The following is a 21,696-nucleotide window of genomic DNA, read 5'->3' on the forward strand; positions in this document are numbered from 1 at the left end:
GTTCCAGAAAAACATCTATTTCTGCTTTATTGACTATGCCAAAGCCTTTGACTGTGTGGATCACAATAAACTGTGGACAATTCTGAAAGAGATGGGAATACCAGACCACCTGATCTGCCTCTTGAGAAACCTATATGCAGGTCGGGAAGCAACAGTTAGAACTGGACATGGAACAACAGACTGGTTCCAAATAGGAAAAGGAATACATCAAGGCTGTATATTGTCACCCTGTTTATTTAACTTATATGCAGAGTACATCATGAGAAACGCTGGGCTCAGGAAGCACAAGCTGGAATCAAGACTGCTGGGAGAAATATCAATAACCTCAGACATGCAGATGACACCACCGTTATGGCAGAAGTTGAAGAGGAACTAAAAAGCCTCTTGATGAAAGTGAAAGAGAGGGAAGAAGTTGGCTTAAAGCTCAACATTCAGAAAACGAAGATCATGGCATCTGGTCCCATCACTTCATGGGAAACAGATGGGGAAACAGTGGAAACAGTGTCAGACTTTATTTTTGGGGGCTCCAAAATCACTGCAGATGGTGACTGCAGCCATGAAATCAAAAGATGCTTACTCCTTGGAAGGAAAGTTACAACCAACTTAGAGAGCATATTAAAAAGCAGAGACATTACTTTGCCAACAAAGGTCCGTCTAGCCAAGGCTATGGTTTTTCCAGTGGTCGTGTATGGATGTGAGAGCTGGACTGTGAAGAGAGCTGAAAGTCGAAGAATTGATGCTTTTGAACTGTGGTGTTGGAGAAGACTCTTGAGAGTCCCTTGGACTGCAGGGAGATCCAACCAGTCCATCCTAAAGGAGATCAGTCCTGGGTGTTCATTGGAAGGACTGATGCTGAAGCTGAAACTCCAATACTTTGGCCACCTCATGCGATGAGTTGACTCATTGGAAAAGACTCTGATGCTGGGAGGGATTGGGGGCAGGAGGAGAAGGGAACAACAGAGGATGAGATGGCTGGATGGCATCACTGACTCGATGGACATGAGTTTGGGTAAACTCCGGAAGTTGGTGATGAACAGGGAGGCCTGGCGTGCTGTGGTTCATTGGGTCACAAAGAGTCGGACACTACCGAGCGGCTGAACTGAACTGATGCACCTATATATCCACTTATTTGCATAGATAATATATTTTCATGGCACAAAACTCTAGAGTTTCAAAATGGTACATGTGGAAAAATGTGTATCAAATTTGTCCCGCATCCTTCTCCCCCACCACCCAGTTCTGTCTCCAGAGGCAAGCAATATTTGGAGATCCTGGGTATCCTTCCCTTTGTACTTCATGCACACACACGAGGAAATTCGTATCCGTCCCCTCCTATTTTCACATGAAAGCAGCTATACACACTGTTCTACACTTAAGGGTTTTCACTTAGCATATTCTGGAGTTTTACTAGTCTCTCTCTCTCTCTTTTTTTTCTTTTTTAACATAGGACCCACATTGCTACATCCACCTCATTCACATTGGGAAGCAAACCCACGTCTGAATCTCTAAGTCTGTAAATCTTAACTTCCACATAAATATTTAATGTTAACTTGGAACGTCCATGTTTTCCTCATTTACATTTTGAGCCTGCTTAAGCACTCTTTAAAATCAACTCATTCTGCTACCATTGCCTTAGGAAATGCACTGAAGCTGACTTTAGGATACATTGGCTCGTGTTGCCTGAGATCCTAACAAAGTTTCATTTAAAAATAATCCAGTGTTATAATTAGCCAGCCTTTAGATGTTCTTTATTCTCTTCATTTTGTACGACAGTTAAGTGTTCTCAAAGAGGATATAAGAGGACTTGCAATAAAAGACTCTATCAATAATGTGTGTAATACAAATAAAAATAAGGATGGAAAATATTTTTAAATGTCTCTTCGATGAAGTTCTAATGACAGGGGTTTGCGATCATAATTGCTAACACCTCTACATCTTTGGCCTTTCTCAAAGAGTGTTAGTGATAAAAAAAATGCCCGGTGGTGCCAGAGACATGAGAGACGTGGATTTGATCCCTGGGTGGGGAAGATCCCCTGGAGGAGGTCATGGAAACCTACTCTAGAATTCTTGCCCGGGAACTCCATGGACAGAGGAGCTGGCAGGCTACAGTCCATAGGGTTGCAAAGAGTTGGACATGACTGAAGCAACTTAGCACGCACATATGCATACAGTGTTTACAATGATCCCAGGTTGGTATTGTCCACAGATACCTAGCAGAAGCAATATAAATCCTCTTTAAATCCAGGCTTCAAATGAATTCTTATGGGTCAAGTTTCAAGGAACATCCTCCACCATCCTTCTCTCCACCCCATGTCCCAGATCATAGTAACATGGAGAAACAGACCACCACGAGGAAGAATGAGCGAAACAACCAACTATCGAAACAGACCCACAAAAGCAGGAGGTAGTAGGATTACCAGATATAAAGTTAAAAGAAAATAGAAGGATATGAAAAAGAGTGAAAATATATAAAAGAGAGGCCTAGAGATACTGAGCATGGGGAGAGATGATCCAGTGTAATCAGACTGCTAGGAAAGATCACAGGAAAACTCAGAGTTTAAGTTACATGAAAATTGTATAACTGAATTGTTATCTCTATGAAAAGACCAATTCTTAGATTCAGACGTCCCAAGAAATCCCTAGGAAAATTAAATAGAAAGCTGACTGAGATACCTTGTAGAGAAACTAGAAGCAAAACCAAGAAGTAAAACAAAAATCAGTTTGAGAGAAAGGCAGGTTTACTATAAAAGTACAATTAGACAGTTGACTTTTCAACAACACAGAAATGGGGAAATATTAGAATATTGTTTTTAAGCTGCTGAAGATAAAATAACTATTATGGTAGAACTGTTTACCCAGTGAAACTATCATTTAAAAATAGGATAAAATAGTGAACCTTTCATACAAAAACTGAGAGAATTTGCCACCACCAGATCTTCTCTAAAAGAGCTCCTGCATGACAGATTTCATGAAGGAAAGGATTCCAAGAAGACTTAAATTACAAGGAAAATAACAAGCATCAAGAATAGTATTGCACTGGTATCTAAACATGAACAATGGAATAAAATAATAATACCTAATTTATGGAGTTAAGATGTAAATTTAAGAACTAAAATCCATGATTAATAAAACATGTCAGGAAGAGCTCCAGTCAACATTAAAATGTCATATGCTTCTTATATTGTTCAGAGTAGAAATGCTGATTAAATTCAGACTTTAAAAATTAAATATGCATATTAAAATGATTTCTAGGAAAAACACTAAGAGCATAAAACAAGCAGAAGAAAAAACAGAATGAGGAAAAAGTAGATCTTAAATAACCCAAACAAGCAAAAAAGAGAAATAAGAAAAAGAAACAAGAAAAAAAATAAAAAGGAAAAATGAGAGCAAATAGAATGTAAAAATAAGATGGTAGAAAGGCATTAAAACAGACCAGTAATCAATATAGGTGGACTAAATTCCTCAATCACGAGACTAGTAGACTGGATTTTTTGAAAGGTAATAAGTTGTCTTACAAGGTCCACATTCAATAAAAACTTAAATACAGAAAGAGTTCAAGTTAAAGGATGAAAAACTAAACAATAAGCAGAGAACAAGAGAAAGTTAGCAAGACTGTTCTAATATCAGACAAAATACACTTCTAGGCTGAAAGCATTACCGTAAATAAAGTGAATCACTATATTTTCCTAAAAGTTTCAATTCACCAGGAAAATACAGCAACTCTAATTCACATATCCCCAAAATATAACTTCAAAATATATAAACCAAGTACAGATAGAACTACAAGAAGAAACTGATAAATTCATGATCACACAGTATCTGTCATTCTCAAGCTTAAGTGAGCATCAGAATCACCTTTAGGGCTTGTTAAAACACAGATTGCTGAGCCTGCCCTTATTGGTTCTGATTTAGCAGGTCTGAGGTGGGGCCCAAGAACTGCATTACTAGCAAATTAATGTCATCAGTCCAGGGCCCGCACTGTGAGACCCACTGTTCTAGAGAAGTATGCACCAAGAGACATGTTTATGAAAGCTTACAGCAGCACTGGTCATTCCTGAAAAGTTCTGACAATTGTTGTTAGTCAATCAGCAACAGATACAACAGCTCATAATGTATTTAGACAATTGAATGTTGAATCTGAGCATAGTTTTATGTTTTATGTTTTTTCTTTACCAAATTCCTTGGAACTGAAACCGATTCTTTAAGGGGGAAAAAAAGAGCAAGAAAGTAGTACTGATATACAAACCTGACAGACAAAGTTTTAAAATTTACTAATCCAGAAGGATCTAGGCTAGAGGTGGAAATAATCTCAAAAAAGATAGAGTGAGTGCACAAATATTAGCTCCATCAAGAAAGACTAAAATGAAGACGACACATTTCTAACCTCTGAGACTACTGTCAAGGAAAAGAACCATATCTATCCCAAATTTTGGTGGTGGTGGGAAATATGTTTGTGGAGTGCCACGCGCAGCTCTCAGGATCTACTGAGTTTTAGTTTGAAGACACGTATCTACTACTACATGAGTCTATCAGGAGATATTTTCTGTATCATTCAACTGAAGTTTGGAGTAGAATGATTTCAGCAGTTCTCGGATTTAGCCTCAGTGGGCCTCTACAAGTCCCTGAGGTAAAAAATGGTTTTTTTTTGGAACAATTCTATGACATTATTATTCTGTGACAATTAGATTCAAGGGATAAGATCTGATAGAAGGGTGCCTGAAGAAACATGGACAGAGGGAGGATCGTGACTTTGTACAGGAGGCAGGGATCAAGACCATCCCCAAGAAAAAGATATGCAAAAAGGCAAAATGGCTGTCTGAGGAGGCCTTACAAATAGTTGAGAAACGAAGAGAAGCGAAAGGCAAAGGAAGAAAGGAAAACTATACACATTTGAGTGCAGAGTTCCAAAGAACAGCAAGGAAAGATCAGAAAGCCTTCCTCAGGGATCAGTGCAAAAAATAGAGGAAAATAATAGAATGGGAAAGACTAGAGATCTCTTCAAGGAAATTAGAGATACCAAGGGGACATTTCATGCAAAGATGGGCATAATAAAGGACAGAAATAGTATGGACCTAACAGAAGCAGATGGAGAAGGCAATGGCACCCCACTCCAGTATTCTCTCCTGGAAAATCCCATGGACGGAGGAGCCTGGTAGGCTGCAGTCAATGGGGTCGCTAACAGTCGGGCACGACTGAGTGACTTCACTTTCACTTTTTACTTTCATGCATTGGAGAAGGAAATGGCAACCCACTCCAGTGGTCTTGCCTGGAGAATCCCAGGGACAGAGGAGCCTAGTGGGCTGCTATCTATGGGGTCGCACAGAGTCGGACACGACTGAAGCGACTTAGCAGCAGCAGCAACAGAAGCAGATGGAGAGGGCAATGGCACCCCACTCCAGTACTCTCACCGGGAAAATCCCATGGACGGAGGAGCCTGGTGGGCTGCAGTCCATGGGGTCGCTAAGAGTCAGACATGACTGAGCGACTTCACTTTCACTTTTCACTTTCAGGCACTGGAGAAGGAGATGGCAACCCACTCCAGTGTTCTTGCCTGGAGAATCTCAGGGACGGGGGAGCCTGGTGGGCTGGCGTCTATGGGGTCACACAGAGTAGGACATGAATGAAGTTACTTAGCAGCAACAGAAGCAGAAGATATTAAGAACAGGTGGCAAGAATATACTGAAGAACTATACAAAAAAGATCTTCATGACACAGATAATCACAATGATGTGATCACTCACCTAGAACCAGACATCCTGGAATGTGAACATCACTATGAACAAAGCTAGCGGAGGCGATGGAATATCAGCTGAGCTGTTTCAAATCCTAAAAGGTGATGCTGTGAAAGTGCTTCACTCAATATGCCAGCAAATTTGGAAGACTCAGCAGTGGCCACAGGACTGGAAAAGGTCACTTTTCGTTCCAATCCCAAAGAAAGGCAATGCCAAAGAATGCTCAAACTACCACACAATTGCACTCATCTCACACGCTAGCAAAGTAATGCTCAAAATTCTCCAAGCCAGGCTTCAACAGTAGGTGAATTGTGAATTTCCAGACATTCAAACTGGATTTAGAAAAGGCAGAGGAACCAGAGACGAAATTGCCAACATCCGTTGGATCATAGAAAAAGCAAGAGAGTTCCAGAAAAACATCTACCTCTGCTTTATTGACTATGCCAAAGCCTTTGACTGTGTGGATCACAACAAACTGGAAAATTCTTCAAGAGATGGGAATACCAGACCACCTGACTTGCCTCCTGAGAAATCTGTATTCATAAAGCAACAGTTAGAACCAGACATGGAACAACAGACTGGTTCCAAATCAGGAGAGGAGTACATCAAGGTTATAATTGTCACCCTGTTTATTTAACTTCTATGCAGAGTACATCATGCAAAATGCTGGGCTGGATGAAGCACAAACTGGAATCAAGATTGCTGGGAGAAATATCAATAAGCTCAGATATGCATACGACACCTCCCTTATTACAGGAAGTGAAGAAGAACTAATGAGCCTCCTGATGAAAGTGAAAGAGGAGAGTGAAAAAGTTGGCTTAAAACTCAACATTCAGAAAACTAAGATCATGGCATCTGGTCCTATAATGTCATGACAAATAGATGGGTAAACAATGGAAACAGTGACAGACTTTATTTTGGGAGGCTCAAAAATCACTGCAGATGGTGGCTGCAGTCATGAAATTAAAAGATGCTTGATCCTTGGAAGAAAAGTTATGACCAACCTAGACAGCATATTAAAAAGCAGAAACTTTACTTTGCCAACAAAGGTCCATCTAGTCAAAGCTATGGTTTTTCCAGTAGTCATTTATGGGTATGAGAATTGGACTATAAAGAAAGCTGAGCACTGAAGAATTGATGCTTTTGAACTGTGATGTTGGAAAAGACTCTTGGGAGTCCCTTGGACAGCAAGGACACCAAACCAGTGAATCTTAAAGGAAATCATTCCTGAATATTCATTGGAAGTACTGATGCTGAAGCTGAAATGCCCGTAATTTGGCCACCTGATGCGAAGAACACCTGACTCATTTGAGAAAACCCTGATGCTGGGAAAGATGGAAGGTGGGAGAAGGGGACAACAGAGGATGAGATGGTTGGATGGGATTGCCGACTCAATGGACATGAGTTTGAGTAAACTCCAGGAGTTGATTATGGACAGGGAGGTCCGGCGTGCTGCAGTCCATGGGATAGCAAAGAGTCGGACACAGTGACTGAACTGAACTTAAGTGATGACATTATTTGCCTTTCTCACTGTATTGATATTTGCACCTGTTGGTGCTTGACCACAGACCAAGACAGTGGCATCAAACTATGCCAACAGATACTGAATTCTTCAATAACATGCACTAGCAGTGAAAACAGAGCCAGTTTCTCTTCAGAACATCCTAGATCAATCAAACAGAAAAGTGATTAATCTTATTAAATCCCAACTATTAAGTATTATTAAGTATTCCATGTGATAAAATGGGAAGGGCATGTAAGACACTTCTGCTGCCCACTGAAACAGGATGCTTGTCTTGGGGAAAAGTGCACATTTAATTGGATAGGTTGCAAGCTAAATAGTTATTTTTCACAGAACACAAGATTTCATTTGCAAGAAGGACTGACAGACAAATTATAGTTATTCAGATTTGAGTATGTGTCAAACATTTTCTCAAAAATTAATGAAGTGAGTCTGCCACTTCAAGGGAAGCAACCCACAGTATTCTTTGCCAATGATAAAATCCAAGCTTTCAAGTGAAAATTGGAACTTTGGAAAACTCATATCCACCGCTGTGAGCTTGACAACAATCTAATACTTGAAGACATTGCTGGTGGGATTGGTGATGATGTTAATGACCATGAGTGTTCAATATTAGAACAATAAACTTTATTAATGTGTCAAAAATTTTAGAAGCAGTACATAACTCAGTGAACCAGTGTCTTTCACATGACCAATGAATGGGTAAAAGCCATTAAAAATGGAAGACAGACAAAAGAACTTTAATGTGACAAAGTAACTCTTAAAAAACAACTACATACAAGGAGAGTTTGGGAAAGTATTAAAGAAAAATATCCAAAACTCCTTGAAAAGGCAATTGAAATACTCCTCTGTTTTCCAACTGTATATCTGTATGGAATTTTCTTTACATACGTCAAGCACAACATCATTTATCAACAAGATAAAAGTGGATGAAAATCCAGCTGTCTACTATCTAGCTGGATGTTAAAGATATTTGTAGCAATGCAACAAAGCTATTTTTCTCTTTTTTTCTGAAAAATATAGTTCATTTTCATAAAATATGCTATTTATATAAACATGTAATGGGTTATTATTGTTTTTAAATGAAAACATAAACATTGAATTTTTCTCATGTTATAAATAAGGAAGGATTATACTTAACATAAACAAAAGCTCTTTGAGGTCCTCAGTTTTTAAGGGTTAAGGGGCCTTAAGACTCAGAAGTAGGATTAAACTAACCACGATTAATCTATCTGTTCATGGCCCAATCTTAAATTGAGTTACATATTTGAATGGATTGAGGAGACAAATTTGGAAGCAACAACAAAGAAGATAAATTTCTAAAAATTTGGCAAAGCAATGATTTACAACTAGGCGCGATAGTGACCACTCTCCCCTCCAGGGGTACTTGAAATGTCTGCAGACGTTTTTGATTGTCACACTGGGTGGATGGAGATTATAAGGAAGAGGTGCTATTGGCATCTATTGTGGAGGCCAGGGATGCTACTAAACATCTTACAAAGCACAGGACAGCTTTCCTACAACAAAGAATTATCCAGCACAAAGTATCAGTGGTGCTGAGGTTGAGAAACCCTTCAGTTAACTACAGTAGACAGATATAAAAACTGCCTGTCAGAACAAAGAGGAAACTAAATCACTTAAATGTATGCATCTAAAACACAGTTTACGATCAAGATACGTACAAATCAGCATAGGAGAGTAGGCCAAAGCCATGACATTGTTCTCTGATTTACCAGTGAGACCAGCTGGTCATTTTCCAAAGGGGGCTAACATCTGTTGTCGAGTCTATTATTAAAATTCTAATAAAATTTTAGAAGTTCATTCTATCTCACTTATATGCTGTAAATCAACTCTGGTAGTGTGCATCTGTGTATTTCTGAACGTAAGCAAATGTGAGGTGAGTAAGCCTGAATATGAGTTAAAAACGCACTGTAAATAACATCTTGTGGTCTGACTCAAGACAGCAACTGAAGGTTCCCTAATCCTTCATAAAATACGAGACTTAGAATTAGCAAGACATCACAACAATAAAAACAAAACCCCTCACAATAGTAGTATTATATTTAGTACTGAGGGAGCTAGTTAGTAACTGCTGGGCCATCTAACGACATCATTTTGATAGAAAGGAATTATAAACTCCTAGGATCAATCAATTAATCAATCAATTATAAACTCCTAGAATCAATTAATCAACTTTTGTCAGTTGAATTATGTGCTCTCCTATCCCCAAAACCCAGGTTGAAGTCCTAATCCTCTATACCTGAGAATGTGATCTTGTTTGGAAACAGGGTCTGCACAGACGTAGTCAAATTAATAGAGAGTCATGTTGGATTTGGGTGGGCCCTAAACACAATGATTGGTACCCTTCTAAGGGGAGAGAGGTTTAGAAACACACACGGGGAAAGAAGTCCCTTTGTGGACAGGAGTAGAGATGGGAGCAAAAGGAGCAGTTAGGATTTCTGGCAACTGCTAGAAACTAGGAGGGGGCAAGAGAAGATGATCCTTCATTAGGGCGTTCAGAGGGAGCATGGCCCTACTGCTATCTTGATTTTGGATTTTTAAGAACCATGACACAATACATTTCTGCTCTTTTAAACCACCATTTGTGATGCTTTGTTAGGTCAGCCTAAGGAAACCAATACACCTACCTATTTACATCTGAGTCTGTTCTTCAGACCTCTTGGAGATTATTTTGTGGCACTGAACTCTGAAGCTCCAGTGACAAATCACACACTACTTAAAAAATAGGTTCAGTGTGGGATGGTTCTAAAAGGCATAGAGTTCTTTACATAATGAACAAGTTGGTTGCTTACATTATTTTTTCTTTTTTATCAACCACCCCATCTAGAATTCTGTCATCTATATCACCTATCATGATGTACTTTGGCAAATGGGTCACTCAAAGTGCAACTCATCCACAGGCAGAAACAGATCCTCAAAGACTATATCAACTCATCTTCAGAGCAGAAAGTAGCATAAATGTGTGAAGTTACCCACTGAGTTTCTAAGAAGCTGTGGGTCTTGCAAATGAGAATGGCTGATACCACCTTAAGCATTCAAATTCACTTATTATAAATAAGTCTGCTGGGAGAATTAGGCCCACAGGGTAGGAGTCCAGTTTAAAACAGAAAGGATAAGTGATTTTTTAACCTTCACAGAATTAGTAGAAGAAATGGATTTAGTTTTGTTACACAGAACTTCTAGTGGCTTTCTGACTCCCTTGCAGAATGCCTTCTCCAAGTACACAGTTGGAATACTCATCATTTAGTCCACTGTGTACTGTCCCTTGTGAGGTGAGATATTAATAAGGTGTTTAATAAACATTCACCAATTAGTTTACTCCCGACCCATTGAGGGTCCTTCTTTCATAGCAATTGAAATTCTATTTATAATAAATTCACTCAGTATTCACGTGGGCGATGCATACATTTCAAAATGTTCAGCTGCAATTTGGATCTAATTAGTTGACACTTTGAGTACTGCCAAAGGTTTTTTTTTTTTTATTTTATTCAGGAGTGGATTGGCTGTTTCAACAACAAATCTTCAAAAACATCTGTAGAATAAAGCCAACTGACAAAAATATTTATGTTACAGTTTTCAGCTGTGACATAAGGGGACATTCCGTCTTACGTGCTTCGCATTTTTTGCAAGAGCTTTGGCCACACGGATGCTCTGTGGGCTGGGCTTTCCTCATTATCATCTTGTCCTGTCCTACCTTCCTGTTGGTTCCAGGTTACAAGATGCTTCAGATGGAAAGCTTGATAGCCTCGTCTCAACATCTCATTGTCCACACTTAAAAACTAAAATCAAGATAACAGGCACATTGAAATCACTTTTAATGTTGAAGAATGATAACATCAGAGCAGGTATTGGTTAATTATGATGAGATATTGAAGAAGAAAAAAAGGTGAAAACAGTTAAAAGCTAACAATGACAGAGTGCTTACCAGTCACTGTACCAGACATAGTATCTCATTTTATCCTCTCAATAACTCAGTAAAGTAAGTATGTTTTATCTCCATCTTGGAGATGAGAAAATTAAGGCTTAGGGAAGTTAAGCCTACTTTCTCAAGGTCTTAGAGCTAATAAGCTAGGTGCCTGCAACTCAGGAGACCTGGGTTCAATCGCTGGATCAGGAAGACCCCCTGGTGAAGGGAATAGCTACCCATTCCAGTATTCTTGCCTAGAGAATTCCATGGGCAGAGGAGGCTGGTGGGCTACAGTCCATGGGGTTGCAAAGAGTTGGATATGACTAAGTGACTAACACTTTCACTGTCAGCACTGAAGTCAGCTTTGACTTGTAAAGTTACTGCATAACTTAGACTCAACTGTGCTTCCAGAGACACCACATGGTTTATATAGTAGAAATTCTGATTTCTGCTATGTATAATGAGTATGTATGGCCTACATTTTCACAGTGTTACTACTCCAGGCTTCTCTGATAGCTCAGTTGGTAAAGAATCTGCCTGCAATGCAGGAGGCCTGGGTTCGATCTCTGGGTTGGGAGGATCCCGGGAGAAGGGAAAGGGTACCCACTTCAGTATTCTAGCCTGGAGAATTCCACAGACTGTATAGTCCATGGGGTCACAAAGAGTAGGACATGACTGAGTGACTTTCACTTCACTTCACTGGATAAAAGGCAAACTAGCTTGCCCAGGGAAGAACAAGGACAGTAAGTGAAAATCTGATCCTTTAGATTCACAGAGGAAGTGGGTATCCAACAAAATACTCCCTTGTATGTAGTTGTCTTGTAGCAGAGGATAATAAAACCCTGAGGCAATTATCTTGGCCACTTAAGCACCCTGATTTTTAATTTCATACAAGAATGTGGGACTGATTTTGCCCAAATAATGTTTCAGTTTTTCATTTTGAAATGCTAGTTAAAGGATGCAGACCTATTTCTACAAGTCTGATAACTTGACACCCCCTCCCACCCCCTCTCACCTCTCCCTAAAGGGATCTGGCCTAGGGAGGCCAGTCTCCAAGTTGTGGTATTGTATAAGAGCCCTAGAACCAGACTATCTGGGTCCAATTATCAGCCTCATTACTCATTAGCTGTGAGATCTTGGAGAAGTTTTAACATTTCTTTATGCTTCAGTTTCATTCTCTTAAAACAGAGATAATACTTGTAAGTCCTCACAGAGTTGCTGGGTAGATTAAGTTAATTCACACGTGGAAAGCACTTGGAAGAGCACCTGACCTAGAGTAAGGTTCATTAAGTGCTGGCTAACACCTTCATCCGGAGAAGGCAATGGCACCCCACTCTAGTGCTCTTGCCTGGAAAATCCCATGGGTGGAGGAGCCTGGTAGGCTGCAGTCCATGGGGTCGCGAAGAGTCGGACACAACTGAGCAACTTTACTTTCACTTTTCACTTTCATGCATTGGAGAAGGAAATGGCAACCCACTCCAGTGTTCTTGCCTGGAGAATCCCAGGGACAGGGGAGCCTGGTGGGCTGCTGTCTGTGGGGTCACACAGAGTTGGACACGACTGAAGCGACTTAGCAGCAGCAGCAACACCTTCATCATCATCATCTTCTAGCTCCTTGGAGAAAGTTTAGTGTTTGACAATGCTATAAACTCTGCTTTTCAATATGGAAAATGAAAGGGTCCAAAGATCTTCATTTATATTTTAAAACTTCCTGGAGAACTTTTAATAGTTATTAGTGAAGAAGGCTGAGCGCTGAAGAATTGATGCTTTTGAACTGTGGTGTTGGAGAAGACTCTTGAGAGTCCCTTGGACTGCAAGGAGATCCAACCAGTCCATTCTAAAGGAGATCAGCCCTGGGATTTCTTTGGAAGGAATGATGCTAAAGCTGAAACTCCAGTACTTCGGCCACCTCATGTGAAGAGTTGACTCATTGGAAAAGACTGATGCTGGGAGGGATTGGGGGCAGGAGGAGAAGGGGACGACAGAGGATGAGATGGCTGGATGGCATCACCGACTCGATGGACGTGAGTCTGAGTGAATTCCGGGAGTTGGTGATGGACAGGGAGGCCTGGCATGCTGCGATTCATGGGGTCGCAAAGAGTCAGACATGACTGAGCGACTGAACTGAGGACCTTTATTATTATTTATGTCTGTACTCAGCAACACTCTTCCAGATAATGCAATGAGCTAGAAAAATCTCAAAAAATCCAACTTTTGTGAAATTATCTTTTTTGAAAAGTAATCGATAAAGGAGTCTGTTTTTAAAGAAGTTACTTCTGGCTTGAGAGAACATAATAAAGCATATAGCACAGTGCCTGGCACATGGCAGACATTCAATAAAGTCACTGTCACCACTACTAATGGCACATCTTCATATCTGTTTCATAGTTTATTAGTACTTTATCCCATAGTGAGCTTTTCTTTTGTGGATTACACATATTTTTTCCCCAGCTTCTGAACACTGCAAATGTTGATTTTTGAAGCAGTATAAACATAATTTCTTCTCTGAACTTTCTGGCTAGAAATATCTGCCTTGCCCTGTCCTCTGAAGCTGGAATTAGAAAAATTTAACCTGGGTGTGAAAGAATAAATCAATTAGAGCATGTACACCCTTCACAATAGCATTCTGTTGGGCGTTGCTTATAACCAAGGTCTCCAATTTCAGGTTCGTCAATAGAACCTGTCTCAAGTGTCATTGTGGACAGTGGACTATCAACATTAGCTCAAAGTAAGTAAGTGCATAGAAGGATTCAAGTTTCAGCCCTTTTCTTGATGAGTATCAGTAACTCTAGGAATAGGACTGCAGGGATAAAATACCTGCTATGAAAACATCTCCTTTGCATGAGCAAACATATTTATGTTTTACTGGGAAATGTTGTTTCAACAAGGAATCATTATTGTAACAGATTACAGTTTATTCCTGATGTAATCTAAAATAAGTCTACTACTAAGTAATGCATACTAATTTCAAGAAAAAACAAACAGGACAACTCTTCTTTTTTTCAAGAAAAAGAACAGGACAATTAAAATTGCCTGTGTAATATGGCCATAAAGTCAAATTACTTTGCTATGGTGCATAGCTTTGTGGATTATTTTTCTGTGTAGGTACATATATATGTATTTTTGTCATTATTTACATTTGGGGAAATTTCAATGGCTTTAATTTTTATGTAGTTAATTATTCAACTTCTCCTTCACAGCTTCTCTGTTTGTATCATACTTGATATCCTTCCCCATGTCATAACATTGCATGGTTAACTTTCTTTAATTCATCTTTTTGGTCTACATGAAATTGGTTTGGTGTAGGAGTGAGCAAGGAGCCTAACTTTATGTTTCTTCAAATGTCTGGCCTATTGCTCAGATGCAGCTTTTAAAATCATTGATTCCCCCCTAGTGATTTGAGATATTTTTAGCATATGGTTAGGTTCATATATAGCCTCAGGTTTGTTTCTGTACTTTCCATTCTGCTTTTTTGATTCATCTATTCCTGCATAGAACCACATTTATTAATTACTATCAACAAAGGTCCGTCTAGTCAAGGCTATGGTTTTTCCAGTGGTCATGTATGGATGTGAGAGTTGGAAAGCTGAGTGCCAAAGAATTGATGCTTTTGAACTGTGGTGTTGGAGAAGTTTCTTGAGAGTTCCTTGGACTGTTAGTAGATTCAACCAGTCCATCCTAAAGGAGATCAGTCCTGGGTGTTCATTGGAAGGACTGATGTTGAAGCTGAAACTCCAATACTTTGGCCACCTGATGTGAAGAGTTGACTCATTGGAAAAGACCCTGATGCTGGGAAAGATTGAGGGCAGGAGGAGAAGGGAACAACAGAGGATGAGATGGCTGGATGGCATCACTGACTCAATGGACATGGGTTTGGGTAGACTCCAGGAGTTGGTGATGGACAGGGAGGCCTGACGTGCTGTGGTTCATGGGGTCACAAAGAGTCGGACACGACTGAGCGACTGAACTGAACTGAACTAGAAGCTAAATTTGGCAGTTTATACAAGGCTTGTGCTTAATCACAGGCATTCTACCATTACCTTTCAAGAAATACTAATTTGTTTTAATAATATATGTACAGTATATACATTTAAATGGCATAAATGACACTAAAATGTCAATAGTGAAAAGTAAGTCTCCTCTTTTCTTCTCTGTCAGTTACTTCCCACTTTGGAGCCAACCACTATTTCTTCTTCTTTTTTTTTTAAACTGCTATTTCTTATACATTCTTCCAGTGCTATGCTATGCTTATATAGAATAGAAATATGATGTTAAATTGGCACTTTCAGTGATGAGCCTAAGATGACAGATATTAGATTGCCAGATACTAAAGTGAATATTATACCAAAATATAAATCCTCAATGGAAACAGAAGCCAATTTTGTGACCTTCAATTTTGTACCTACTTTGTGGGTAAAAAATAGTGGGTTGCTGATGGAAAATGAGAGTGAGATAAATTTGTGATTCTGAAGATGATTTCTTTGGAGAGAGCAGTGCATGACCCACCCCCTCAGGTGTAGAGGGAACCTTCCATGGGACTCATTTTGACATGGGGCCTTGCCAAGTGACAGACACTAACAGTGCGGTGTCTCCCACTCGCCTGAGAGCCAGAGAAACAGGTGGGTGGAGCCATAGGAGTTTGGTCCCATGGGTTGGCTCCTGAAGCTCACAGCGTGTCAACACAAAAAATGTGTGACTCTCATGTACCAGGATGGACCACACAGGGGAGAGAGAGAGAGAGGGATGGGGGAGGGGAGCTCACACACAGTAGTCTATCTAGATGGGGAAGAGAGCTCAGCACTCATAATCTGGAGGTGGAGTGCAAGGTTGCCAGGAGGGAGAGTAGGCAGCACCCCTAATGAGAGCACGTCAGGTGCATCAGGGAAAAGCAGGTGCGAGACCTCCAGCGGCGGGAGGATTGCCACTACAAGGCCACAACAGCATCCTCTGAGTAGGATGGTGGCCATCCCAACTGGTGTGGACTGAGGGAATTTCAAAGGCAGGGACTTTGATTTTAAAACTGGGAAGGTCCTGGAAACCTGAATAAGTTGGTCACCCTACACCTAAGTAAAAATTGTCTGTTTCAATCACCTGTCAGACCTAGAGAGTACTTGTTGTTGCTTAGCTGCTAAGTTGTGTCCTACTCTTTGCCATCCCATGGACTGTAGCCCTCTAGGCTCCTCTGTCCATGGGGTTTTCCAGGCAAGAATATGAGAGTGGGTTGACATTTTCTCCTGCAGGAGATCTGCCTGACTCAGGGATCAAACTTGTGTCTCCTGCATTGGCAGGGGGATTCTTTACTGCTGAGCCACCTGGGAAGCCCCTCAGAATGTACAGCACAATTCTTACTTTCATGCTCTCTTTACCTCACATCATCCCACCCTAGAATGGTCAGAAATAACTAGTAATAAGTAGCAGCAAAGTTGAGCTAGAGAAAGCAAGTCTCCCTTGAGAGAGAAGGTGCAATGGTAACTTAACTTTGAGTTCACAGTTTTGAGTATGGCATAGGACTGGGCATTCTAATTTCTTAATTGATCTTGAGAAACCTAAATTGATACTAGTGATCTGAAGTGATATAACACTTTGTATAACTCACACATGATCAGAAAAATCATGGAAATGAATTTTCATCTAGGGGTAGGAGACCTTCCCCAGTGAATACATTTTAATGGGTCAGTGGGACATAAAATAAAGTCACTATGTGATTTCACTCATGAGTCATGCTGTTTCAATATGCTAGCTGTATATTTGTGTATGTAGTATGTTACACATCCTGCTTTGCTTCAACTTTTTCATTCAACAATGTACTGTGGAGTTTATCCTATACACAAAGTTTTGTTACATTCATTCATGTCTTTTATTATTTTTTTTTTTTGATTTATTCTACTTATAAGTGATAACATACAGCATTTGTCTTTCTCTGTCTGGCTTATTTCACGAAGCATAATATCCTCCAGGTCCTCATGTCGTTTTAAATGGCAAATTTTCATTTTAATGGTATTCCATTGTATATATGTGTACCATATCCTTATTCATTCATTCACTGATGGACACTTAGGTTGACTCCGTATCTTGGTTATTTTAAGTAATGCTGCTGCATGCGCTTTTTTGAGTCAGTCTTTTAGTTTGTCTTCTTTGAATATATGCCCAGGAGTGTTGCTTTCTCCATGTTGATTTTTTAATATTCTATCTTTAATTTGTACTGTGTTAATTACAGTATGTCTTGTTAAGGGTCCTCCTTGGGTTGATCTTGCTTGATGCTTTTTGGGCTCCTGGATCTAGTTCTGTTTATTTTTCCGCCTGAGGTAGTGAAGTTTTCAACTGTTATGTTTTCAAATAAGTATGTTTTCTGCCTCTTTTTTCCTCCTTTTTTTGGGACCCCTTTACTTCAAATGGTAGTATGCTTGATGTTTCCCCAGTGGTCTCTTAATCTCTCTTCATTTTTCTATTCAACTTCAGTCATTTCTGCCACTCTGTCTTCTGGCTTGCCGATCCAATTCCCAGTATCATTTAATCTGCTATTGATTCCTTCTAGTGTATCTTTCATTTCAGTTACTGCATCCTTCATCTTTGTTTAATTCTTCCCTTTATTTCCTCTTTGTTAATAACTTAGAGGTGTTTCAGGAGTCCAACAAAAAAATAAATATAACTTTTAATGTTAAAAATTGGGGAATAAAACAAAAAATAAAAAGGTCTATGTCCCAAATTGAAAATTTCCTTTGTAAACAACCCTTGGAATGAAAAGGAAATCGAATCAAAAACTGGAAAACGACTAAGAAATGCTGATAATAGAACTACACAGCAGAATTGCTTGGTGGGAGAAAATACAATTAGCTGGTTTCAGAACAATATAATACATATCTAGACGTTTGGGAAAAATAAGAATGACCACAGCCAGCGTCTGTTACATCTGTTTGCTCTGTTCATCCATCCTCCTATCATCTTTACAATCATTACCTTGAACTGAGCTTTTTCTTTTTCTCATCTCCACTTAATTCTTTTGCTGGGGCTTTATCTTGTTCCTTCATCTGGAACATATCCCTCTGTTGCCTCATTTTGCCTAACTTGCCAATTTTGTTTTGATGTATCTGGTAGGTTGTTTCCCAGCCTTGGAGAAGTGGCCTTTTGTAGGAGACGTCTTATGCATCCCAGCAGCATGCTCATGTCTGGTCACCAGAATTATATGCTTTAGGGGTGCCTTTGTGTGGGCTCTATGTGGAGTCCTTTTGTGGGTAGGCTGATTACCAGTGGTGGTCTTTTAGGGTGAGACAGGCTGGCCCCTGGTCTGGTTGGTTTCCAGGCCCTAACTTGTGTGGAGGCTGACCACTGGCTGGCAGGGCTGGGACATGATGTGTCTGGTTTTGGAATTCCAGGGGCCCCAGGGCTAGTGCTGGCTCATTGTTAGGCAAAGCATTGGTTTTGGGTGGTTGGGGGGGCCAAAGTTTCTATATGTACTGTTGGCCTGCTGGTAAGGTGGGCTGGATCCTGGCTGGCTATTAATGTAGCTGAGAGTAACAGAGGCTGGCTGTTGTAATTCTTATTTTTCTAAAACATCTAAATATGTATTATATTGTTCTGAAACCAGCTAATTGTATTTTCTCCCACCAAGCAATTCTGTTATGTAGTTCTAGTATCAGCATTTCTTAGTCATTTTTCAGTTTTTGATTTGATTTCATTTCAAGGGTTGTTTACAAAGGAATTTTTCAATTTGGGACATAGACTTTTTTGTTTTTTGTTTTATTCTCCAATTTTTAACATTAAAAGTTAGTTTTACTTTTTTGCTGGACACCTGAAACCTGACACAACCTTGCAATTAACTACGTATGGATGTGAGAGGTGGACAATAAAAAAGGCTGAGCACCAAAGAATTGATGTCCTCAAACTGTGGTGCTGGAGATGACTCTTGAGAGTTTCTTGGACTGCAAGGAGATCAAACCAGTCAAGCCTAGAGGAAATCAACTCTGACTATTCACTGGAAGGACTGATGCTGAAGCTGAAACTCCAATACTTTGTCCACCTGATGCAAAGAACCAGCTCATTGGAAAAGACCCTCATGGTGGGAAAGATTGAAGGCAGGAGGAGAAGGGAATGACAGAAGATGAGATGGTTGGATGGCATCACTGATTCAATGGACATGAGTTTGAGCAAGCTCTGGGAGATGGTGAAGGAGAGGGAAGCCTGGCATGCTGCAGCCCATGGGGTCATAGAGAATTGGACATGACTGAGTGAATGAATAGCAGCAACAATTTTGAAAAAGTTAACTTTCATAGGATAGCTTTAAAAAAAAGTTTTAGGTGGAGAACTCCTTTGTATTTCTCCTAAGGCTCGATGTCCCTGAATAAAGAAAGGAGTGTGTGGGGGGCAGTGGGGTGGGGGACAGGATAAGTTTGGGAGGAAAGGGAGGCTGCATAAATTTCTTGTCCAGAATCCCTTCCTGTCCCCACCCGCTGAGGACAATGTGAAGAGAGAGGGAGGTAGAAAGAGGGACACATGGAAGGTGATGCAGCAACTATGGATTTAGAGATCAACCAGGTAAGGCTTTTGCATGTCAGGAACCATCATCTGTATAGCCCAGCATGTTGTTGAGAAAACTAAATGAAATAATCATGTGGCAGTGCTCTATACATTCCTTCTCTTCTGTATAGGAAGTTGAGATTATAAGATATGCCTATCCTAGTGGACCATGATCTCGGATGCTGAATGTTTAATCTAGTACTGTAGCTGAACAGCAATGCTATCTTTGATGCTACTTACAAAAAAAATTTTTTTTAATTGAAAAAAAGGTATTTCAGTGAATGAGGCCTCCAGAGGCTAATTCATTGCAGTGTTACACTCATTTTAAAATTCTGTTATCTGCCCTAAATTTCTAACTGTTCTGTGTAAGGGGGAGTGTCTGTGAGAAGGGCATATGTCTTGAGGAGAGGACTAAGAGGGATGACAAAACTCTGAGGATCTGTTTACCTGCTGGCATGAAGGAGACGGTGAGGAAGGATCATGGTAGAGAGGAAAAAGGAGAAGGTAAGAAGAGAAGGCAAAATGCTAATAAATTCGGAAATGTCTTATTTTCTGTTCTTTTTGCTCTCTCCCACTGGTAATAGATTTTCTAACGAGTCTATTACTTGTTGCTGTTCACTCAGTCAAGTTTGACGCTTTCCAACCCCCTGGACTGCAGCACCACAGGCTTCCCTGTCCTTCGTCATCTCCCGGCGCTTGCTCACACTCACGTCCATTGAGTCAGTGATGCCAGCCAACCATCTCATCCTCTGTCGTCCCCTTCTCCTCCTGCCTTCAATCTTTCCCAGCATCAGGGTCTTTTCCAGTGAGTCAGCTCTTCGCATCAGATGACCAGAGTATTGGAGCTTCAGCTTCAACACCAGTCCTTCTAATGAATCTTCAGGGTTGATTTCCTTTAGGATTGATTGGTTTGGTCTCCTTGCAGTCCAAGAGACTCTCAAGAGTCTTCTCCAGCACCACAGTTCAAAGGCATCAATTATTCAGCACTCAGCTTTCTTTATGATCCAACAAACAGTAGAATCTCTCAAACACTGGCTAGAGAGGAGCTCTTGTCAGGTCTGGTGACATGAGTGAGAAACGCAAAAGTTTGTAACAGAAAAACCGAATGTCCAAAGGCTGGTTAACTTAGAGTTGGCTCTAGAAAGAGTGAAAACATCTGCTGGCTTCTTTGAAGGAAAAAAATCCCTCTGGGTTTTTCCTGCAACAAATTCTGTTCTCAATTTTCTCTTTGGGAGGGATCCAGGAAAAAAATGACCTCTCCCATTCTAGCAATGAATTTCTATTCCCTTTTGAACTTTAAATACGTTAATTTAATCCCCAGATGGTCACCAAAAAATATGTATTGTCAAATCATAGATCTTGACACACCACTTCCAGGCTCACCCCTGCCCTGTTGCTCCAATTTCTCTGGTTCTAGTTCTAAAGAGAGTACATCAAGGGGAACCATGTCTGGCCTAGTCCAGCCCAGGCCTGTACCACCAGTGTTTACAAGAAGTTTGCCTTTTTGTCATGGTGTCCCTTCACTGAGCTGAAGCATGCCGAAGCCTCCAAGAATTTCAGAGACTGGGTAAGAACTGTCAGTGGACTGGGATCAAAACCATACTACCTATTTCTTATTTCTGGACTTGAAATCACCCCCATTCAGAACACATTATCCTACAGTACAGTAAACACTGCCCAACTGGGATCTTCTTTATTTAGTTTATGTTTGTAAAATAATTCAAGAACTAGCCTTCATTAAAAGATATATAGAGTGTGTTAATCTGAAGGTCAAGAAACAGTTTATGAACCCGAGTCTGTCGGTGATCAGACAGACTTGTGCTTCTGGTAATACTGACGCTTCTTGCCTCTCAGTGTCTGACTGGTCAGAAGTAGATTCGTTTGAAAAATGGGATGTTTTTGTTCTAATCTGGGCCTCTCTGGCATTTATGAAGTACAGGGGCCTGTGCTAGAGGCTGGAGTCTAGAAGCTATAGGAGCGCATGTACCTGTCCTCTGGGA

The sequence above is a fragment of the Capra hircus genome, chromosome 20 (genome assembly GCF_001704415.2).
Source record: "Capra hircus breed San Clemente chromosome 20, ASM170441v1, whole genome shotgun sequence".
Lineage (NCBI taxonomy): Eukaryota > Metazoa > Chordata > Mammalia > Artiodactyla > Bovidae > Capra > Capra hircus.